The sequence below is a fragment of the Euprymna scolopes genome, chromosome 5 (genome assembly GCF_053919585.1).
Source record: "Euprymna scolopes isolate OS-2025 chromosome 5, ASM5391958v1, whole genome shotgun sequence".
NCBI classification, from domain to species: Eukaryota; Metazoa; Mollusca; class Cephalopoda; order Sepiida; family Sepiolidae; genus Euprymna; species Euprymna scolopes.
Genome location: NC_136486.1, coordinates 97655515 through 97664568, shown reverse-complemented (window position 1 = coordinate 97664568; position 9054 = coordinate 97655515). Strand labels below are relative to the sequence as shown.

Sequence of the window (9054 nt, the reverse complement as noted above, 5' to 3'; positions counted from 1 at the left end):
CGCTGTCTGTGAAGATTTGAGACTTTGAAAGACTTACTAAGAACTGAACGATATTTGTAAAAACATTGTACATAATTTCGTAGAATAGAATTTCACGTGTCTGTTTTTCTCTCTGCCTGTGGCTTCGATATTCGCTTTCAGCATACAGGATTCAATGTAACAACCCTCTGAGAAGGACCAGACGATTTGAGCCGAGTTTTCAGATAACAGGGGTTCTTGCGAGCTTCATCAGTGTGGGGTTACAATAAAGCTCAACGTCTGTGTGCCTGACGAAAGGAATAAAATATACAAAAAGCATGTAGAAAATAAATATCAGTTTAAAATAATTTAAAAGTTATTTACATTGTTATATGACGTTGTACTCATATTTTATTTTTTCTTTTGAAGATTTTCCTGTTTGGCAAAAGTCAATCTCATGAAAGACTTACTTGAAAACTAAATTTTAGTCCACTTTGAAAACGTCTAGAATAATGAAAAAAAAAAGAAAAACTCACGAGATTAGTACTTTTTTTATATTTCCTTACAACGCAGATATGACTCCTATGTAAACAATACCGATAGCGTGCTCTCATGTAATGAATGAATGCGTGAATGTAGGATTGACATGAAATTCTTAAAGATAAACTAAAATAACCGAAAAATGGGCTGAAATGACTGAAATAAATAAAATGTAAATGACTTAGAATGACTTTAATGAACTTAAGCATGAATTGAATGACCTTAAGAATGACTTGAATGCTTAAAAAATAACTGGATTCCTTCAAAAACAACTTGAATGATCTGGAGAATGACTTGAATGGCTTTGAAACTGACTGGTTGTAAAGTGGGTGATCATTTTACATTAAATTAATATAGAAAAGTGATCCCCCACTTTATATCACAATACGTACAGCATGTAGTAAGAACAGATACTACACTTTGATCTTGGCCAAAAGGCCAAGAAAAGCTGTATTTATTTGCTCCCCCATCGAGCAAATTTGGCACAAGGCCGATTTTTAATGTGAGGAGTAAAGGAGAAATGGGGATCAACTCCCCGGGGAGTAGGGGAGCTTGATAGTGACAATTGGTATGAAGGGTTGCCCCTACATTGACCAAGGTCTTATATGTGTGGTCGCCCCCACATATGGTCTTTGCTTGCAGTATCTGCAGGAACAGATACTACACTTTGATCTTGGCCAAAAGGCCAAGAAAAGCTATATTTATTTGCTCCCCCACCGAGAAAATTAGGCACAAGGCCGATTTTTAATGTGAGGAGTGAAGAGGAAATGGGGACCAATTCCCCGGGGAGTAGAGGAGCTGGATAGTGACAATTGGTACGAAGGGTTGCCCCTACATTGACCAAGGTCTTATATGTGGGGTCGCCCCCACATATGGTCTTTGCTTGCAGTATCTGCAGGAACAGATACTACACTTTGAGATATTAAATCCTTTCTTGTCCAAAAGGCCAAGAAAAGCTTAAAAAGCTAAGAACAGAATCTATTAACAACAGACCTTTGATCTTAACCAAAAAGGCCAAGCACAAAAGTGTTACGGACAGACCGACCGACCGACTGACCGACGGAGTGACTTATAGAGTCGCTTGCACGCGACTAAAAAGGGCCAGATATTGATGAAATTTAAATCATATAACTATTCCGTATTTATATTTTGTAAGGAAAATCGTAGTTTACTTTACTAACGCGTGCATGCTTATAAAGGGTCGCTCGCTTAACACAAAAAAATCTTTTTTAATCAATGTTTGAATAAGTTTTGCAGTTTTTTAAAAACCAAACGAACTTGTCTGTTTTCAGAAAGGTATCATCTTAATAAAATTTTATAATATAAATATACATTCATTTTGTGACATTCCTATGCAAATAAAACTATACCAGATGAACAAAAGAGGTCGTAGAGGGAACGGAGAGCGATTAACTCAAATCGAAAGACTTTATTAAATAAGCTTTCAAACTAGATATTTATATTAGATCCGTTCCATATATTTCAGATCTCTGCTTTAGAGATGAATGTTGAAAAGTTAGATTCATTCACGCTACTACAATGCCCCACACCCAAAAATTGTTGGAAGTACCCAAGAAATCTCAGCGTAGGAAAAAAGAAGAGGGGCGATCAGCAAACCAAGAGATGCTGAAAGACATGCAGCTTTCCGAGCCTCGAAAGTCAAGAACAAGCTGAAACAAGACGAAGATTAAATACTCAACGTACTGCAGCAACTAGGCAACTCGCAACTCAGGAGGAGGTCAACACTAGGAGATCAGACATATAAGGCATCAAGAATTTATACTACGCCCTTTTACTACTAAAGATTGGAAAATGGCTATATTTAATCACAAGGCATTGTTACTATAGGGCCCATATGATTATTGCAATGCCAAGAAATGAACTCATGAACCCTTATATATGTGTTTATAACTTTAAATATTGCAGCATTGATTATATAATGTTATGAATTGAATTAAAAAATGTTAATGCTGCCATATTTAAAGTTATAAGTTTATTATATTTTTTACTAGAATATCTTTTTCTTTTCTTTTCCAGTTTTAACAACCAGTCCTTCACTTTTCCAAGTTTAAACTTAACCATATTACTTTTCATGCTCGCATTTTTCTATTGTAATCCATGATTTTTCTAGGCTTTTCCGAGCTTGTCCTTGTTTAATTTCAGACTTATTTTTTTGCCCCCATAAACAAATATGTAATAACAATGTACGGCACTCGTGTGCTTTCAATCAAATCCTCGCAATTATCCCCCTTTCATGCTTTCATTCTTTATGCTCCATTTACTTCTCCTTTCGGGACAACAGTGAATTATTAGCTGAAGCGACGTGGTTGCTATGGAAACCAGTAACAAAAAGCATCGCTCACCCCATAACACATTTTTACGATTTTGAACACCAGAAAAGTCATCATAAATTTTGTTTTACTGAACGAAAATTGAATTTATTTTCACAAGAAGGTGATCTATGAACTGTAATAATTGTTTGAAGTTTGATTGGAAAATGAGTGAGCCGTGAAGCTTTAAGGCAGTTCTAAATGACTAAAACTTCCACAACCATATATTAAAACACGGTAGTGTTTGAATGATATATATATATATATATATATATATGTGTGTGTGTGTTTCCGCTGTAAGATAATCTCCTAAACTAATTGACCGATCATTGTTCAGTTTTAAATATATATTCTAAGCAAACGGAACAGTAACGTAGGCATATTATTTTCTGTTGTAAAATATACGCTGTTGTACAAGATAAAATCATAAACTAATGAACTTATTATTATGAATTTTCAATAATATATATATATATATATATATATATATACACATTTATATATACATACATATATATATAAATGTATACTAATATAATGTATATATATATATATATATATATATATATATATATATATAAATATATGTATATATAAATGTATAAATTTATATAACCAATATATATATATATTATATACATAATATATATATAAATACATATAAATTTAGGTAATACACGTTTTATACAGGATAAACTCTTAAACAAATAAAATCATCATCATGGAATTTTGAATATATATATATTCTAGAAACACCAGTTCGAACTGTGGATACATTGTTATAATTTTTTTGTACATTTTATTGTAAATTTTAGCCTTTAAGATGTATATATATATATATATACACACACTCACACACGCATATATATATATATATATACACACTCACACACACGCATATATATATATATATATATATATATATATATATAAATTACGTGATTTCCTTGGATTTTACTTGTGCGAATGGAAATCTAATTAACTTTCTTGGATTTTACCGTCATTGGATACTTTACCTTTCACCAGACGATCCATTCACGTGAAATCACCTTTTTCTTCACCATATTCCCTCTGCTTCACTTTTTGTTATCAAGTAAGATCTTTGACTTACTTGCAGTTTCATCAAATACTTCTTTATGCAAAATCCGATCCAGCATTTTGCTAATTCCTACCCTCTGATGAGAAGGAAAGTATTTCTTCGAAACTCCGCGGATTAAGGACTATCCACTTATTAAGTGTTTCCTTTTCAGATTAAATATGTTTTTAACTCTTTTTCAAAGCGTTTTTTAACGTGTTTTATTAAATATTTACTCTTTGTCCATCCTGGGCCCAACTCTCTTCCTGATATACATCAATGATCTCCCAAAACACATACTAAAATCATTCATTGACATCTATGCTGATGACACGACCGTCTATGGCAACACATCAAAGGCCGTAAATGACAAAGTTCTCTCTGGTTCTCTCTCCTCAGATCTTGAGCGCGTGGTTCAGTGGGGGAAGAGGTGGCTGGTTACCTTTAATGCATCTAAGACCAAGCTCCTATCATTACATCATAAACGCTCTGATCCCCATCTGACATCGATTGAAATGAATAGCTCTCGTCTAGGGGAGGCCCCATGTTTTAATAAGCTTCTGAGTTTGACCTTTACTCCTGATCTGAAATGGAACACATACATCAAGTCTGTGGCATGGTCGCTGGGAAAATGGTGGGATCCCTCTACCGCCCCAGAAGATATCTCACTAATGATGCAATTCTCTATCTATATAAAAGCCAAGTACGTCCAAGGATGGAGTACTGCTGCCACATCTGGGCAGGAGCTGCTAAAAATAGTCTATCCTGCCTTGACAGAGTACAAAATAGACTTCGTGGCTTAGTAGTGGATACCCTTTTCTCTTCCCTGCAACCTCTCTCCCACAGAAGAGACGTTGCGAGCCTGTCTTTGTTTTATCGTTATTTCCATGGCAAGTGCTCGTCTGAGATCCATTCTCTGGTCCCCCTCGCCAATCTTTCACGAAAAACACCCCACTTACTGAAACCACTGTCAATAATTTTCCCCACTCTTTATCCGGCCCAGGATGGACCCCTGAGGGACTCCAGCATTAATACTGTGGGCCTCTGACTTCTGCCCATCAACCACTACTCTTATGAGCCTATAAGAGAGAATTATAGAGAAAACATTTCTAGTTATACCGTAGCTGGAAATCTTGTGAAGTAGGCCTTTATGCCATACCTTATCGAAGGCCTTTGATATTTCAAGAGCAATTGCCCTAGAAATGAAGCCTATGTGATATAACTGTTAGCAGGTCTGCTGTAGATCTAGCAGAACGGAAACCATATTGCATGTCACTAAGAAGGTTATTTCTGCTAAGGTGGTTGACTACTTCTCTATTTAATATGGATTCCAACAACTTACTCATGACACTCAGGAGACTTATCAGTCTGTATTGAGAGGAAGGCGACTTATCACCTGATTTCTTAAATACAGGGCATACTGATGAGGTTTTCCAGGGTGTTGGAAAGCACTTTTCCTTAAGGCAACGCTTAAACAGTTTTGTAAGTATGGGGACAAGTTCTGGTTGTAGCTTTTTTAACACTATAATTGGAATACCGTCAGGGCCAGTTGCTTTACTGGAATCAAGGTTCTTGTTTAGCTTGGCGACCTCACGCAGAGATATTTGTATGTTACCTAGTGTGTTGTGTGTTATAGGAGGAAATACGGAGAGTTGATGGCCTTCGTCGCATAGGGTAGAATTTGCTGCAAAGTTTTTGGCAAATAGTTTGGCCTTGTCGGATGCTGACGAGATGACCTCTGGACCATTGATAATGGTTGGGATAGAACGCACGCTTCTGTTCAGGATCCTATTTGCTATTTGCCAGAACTGGTGGGAACCAAGCCACTGCTCAGCTACTTTGGGTTTAACGGATTGAGCATATAGCTCTGTTGCATTTTTTATTACTCTTTTATAGTGGTTGCTGGTGGTCCTGAAAGCAGCTTTAGTCTCAGTGCATCTATTACGTTGGTAGCTATGGAAAAAGTGATTTCTGTGTGCTATGGCAGCAGCACATTTAGGGGAGAACCATGGCTGGCTGGTAGGTTTTTGTTTGAATATTTTGGATGGTATGAATTGGTTAATGCCTATAAGTAACCATTCAGTCAGGTCTGATACTATAGAGGACACATCCTTTTTAAACATGGAATAGAGAGGTAGATCAGATATGAATGTACGGAATCTATCCCAGTCAGCCATAGAGTATCGGTATACAGTACGATGGAGAGGTACGTCTGAAGACTTATTATATTTCATTTTTATCTTCACTGATATAGCGGAGTGGTCGGAGGATCCCAGAGGAGATAGAACGGCACATGAGCATAGCTCAGGGGAAGTGGAGAGAAAAAATGTCTAGAAGGCTTGCGTACTGACCGGTAGTATCGGGCACACGGGTGAGCTCGCGAACAATCTGAGTGCGGTCATAGGCAATGGCAAAATCATGACAGAACTTCCCCTCATCACCAGTCTTATTTGAGTGGGTCAGCCATTCCACATTGTGGACATTGAAGTCATCGCAAATGTGAATGTTAGCCGCGGGATGAGCAGACAGGATGTTGTATATATATATTCTAGAAATACTGTTTAGTTCCATTGACACATTGTTAGTACTGTAAATTTTTAGCTTTTTGGGGGAGTGCATCTATCTATCTATCTATCTATCTATCTATCTATCAAGTCCTTTTCCGTGTCAAGTACACTCGGAAGACTTAAAAGAAAGATAGCTAAATACAATAATAAGACTTGACTATATCTCTGCATCCAAACACATTGACAATTTATTTTTGACATTTCACTCAGCTCTCACTCTTATCTAGAGACCGATTTGCTTGTTTTCGTAGCACCCGGAAAACATTGGCTAGCCTAACACTTAGCAGAAGGTTAAGAGGACCCTTCTAAACTTCAGGCACATCGTGCGGAACTCGAAAATCCTTATGTCGAACTCGTCAGAAATTCCGTAGGAATTTCCGACGGAACCCTTTATTCAATGCACTCCTTTCGCCAGTCCTGGCCAGAGAGAAGCTGTAATTAATTCGTATTTGTATTCTTAGTATTTTCCGTACTGAAAACCGAATCTTTAATATCCCAGAAAATTGTCATCTGAAATTTATTATAAGTCAGTACTGATATCCGTTGTGCCAAAAATCCATTACAGTCAAATAATCAATTATTATCATTTCCGTGACGTCACAAACATTTTCAGTCAAATTATATATCATTATGTAAAAAAAAGAAGAAAAAAAATAGATCCGAGACATAAGAGACCATAATCAACGGTATATAGAGGAAACATTTTGTGGTGATAGTGGTGGTGATAATGTTGTTGTTGTTGATGATGATGATGATGATGATGATGATGATAATGATGATGAGCAAACATCGTTCTCTGATGTCTGAAGCTATGAGCTCAATAAATATTTCACCTCGAGTATTTAGTTATTTTTCTATTTCTTTAACTATTTTGTTTTTATATTTCTCTATTTGTAAACATATAAAAAATAATCCACAAAGAATCTAAACCCTTCGGCTAAGTGATTTCCTTTTCATGGTCACATGTCGTAGATATTCCTATTGTATTTTACAAAAAAAAAAAAAAAAAAGGTTAATCTCAAAGGATTGACAAAGAAGGCCCCCGCCCACCAAATGAAACCGGATGTCTCATAAGTGTTCTTAATCCACTCTCATCTTTTTTTTTTAATATTGAATTATCTCGTAATTTTAAAATTATTTCAGTGGTAAAGGGTATAATAACATAGTCACAAAACAACGATAGCCAATCAAGAGATTTTATTGTATCGCCCTGCAGATACATTTTAAAAGTACTCTATTCTTCGGAAGACCTTTTTCGTGTCAAGTACACCCGGAAGAAGACTTCAAAAGAAGAAAGCTGCTAGCAGTCAATACGATAATAAGAGTTGAACATATCTCTACATCCAAACACATTGGCAATTTATGAATAATCAAATGCTGCTTTAAACCACCTGATGTTTTGTACGTCCGCCCGCAGTTGACATAAGTTAGATTTGGCAACACAAGAGTGTTTTGTGACTCACTGCGCTGATGAGTAGTCTGGTGGCTTATCAGCCCAGCTCTGCTCAGACATAATCTTCCGCACACCTTACTCTCCAGACCAATTTGGCGCCCCCGCTCATCCACTGCTCCTTTCACCCTCCCTTTCCGGATATCACGTTTCAGCCGCTCATACTGGATTCGATCTGCCTCAAACTTGCCCACACCTTCCGCAAGGTCCTTCTCCACTCTCCACGATTCAGAACAAGACTCTCCCAGGTTCTTTCATCTATCTCACATTTTTTAAGGTGGACCTCAAACAATCTTTGAATCTCATTTTAGGCTTTTGAGCCAGACGTCTTCAATCTATATGCATACATATATGCATATATACTAACACACACACACACACACACACACATATATACATGCATATACATACACGTATATATACATATATATAGGTTTACATATATACATATATATATATATATTATTTCATGTGTACACACAAAAGAGGAAATATATTTTATGTATCGATTTTCAATATTTACTTCACCAGTGCTCAATAAATGATGAGAGATAAGTTGTAAGTTATGAAGATGTATGGCAATTAAGCTACAACGAATATTCCGTGTTTCATGCTCGTTAGGAATCGCCTGGATAAAATTCATAGAATTCGTATTACATGTTTTTATATCCATGTGGCGTTTCGTTTGGTTAGCTAACCAATGAGATTCATTTTTACCTGAACCTGAGACAGGAGAATAACGATCATGTTGGCACAGTCTCCGGTTATTTCGCAGAGTACACAACGGACACTGGTATATGGTTGGACGGTAGCTTTATATTCTGTTTCTACTCTGAATGACAATCTATACGTAAGAAAAGATAAAAAGAAGCGAATGTCTTTGTTTAGCAGTGTACAGCATTTTCTAAGTCAACCTATTACCTAAAAACTATCCCAACTCATCTGTTTACATAGACATATTTAAAAAAAAATGTTTTACTGCGTTCTTCTCAACAATAATAAACCTGCTGTTAATTTGCCAACAGTGTCTGGCCTTTAATTTAGCTTCCAATTCTAGCTCGCTCCAAATAGCGATCTATATCTGAGATTTGAGGAAAACAGTTATATTAGCTCTACCAACGACTACGATTGTTT

General features: G+C 36.3%; 2 pseudogenes; both read right to left on the bottom strand.

Annotated features, from left to right (window-relative positions):
- Positions 1-822: 822 nt before the first annotated feature.
- Positions 823-948, bottom strand: LOC145277171 (U2 spliceosomal RNA; annotated as a pseudogene).
- A 122-nt stretch (positions 949-1070) lies between these two features.
- On the bottom strand, positions 1071-1197 carry LOC145277314 (U2 spliceosomal RNA; annotated as a pseudogene).
- Positions 1198-9054: the final 7857 nt, after the last annotated feature.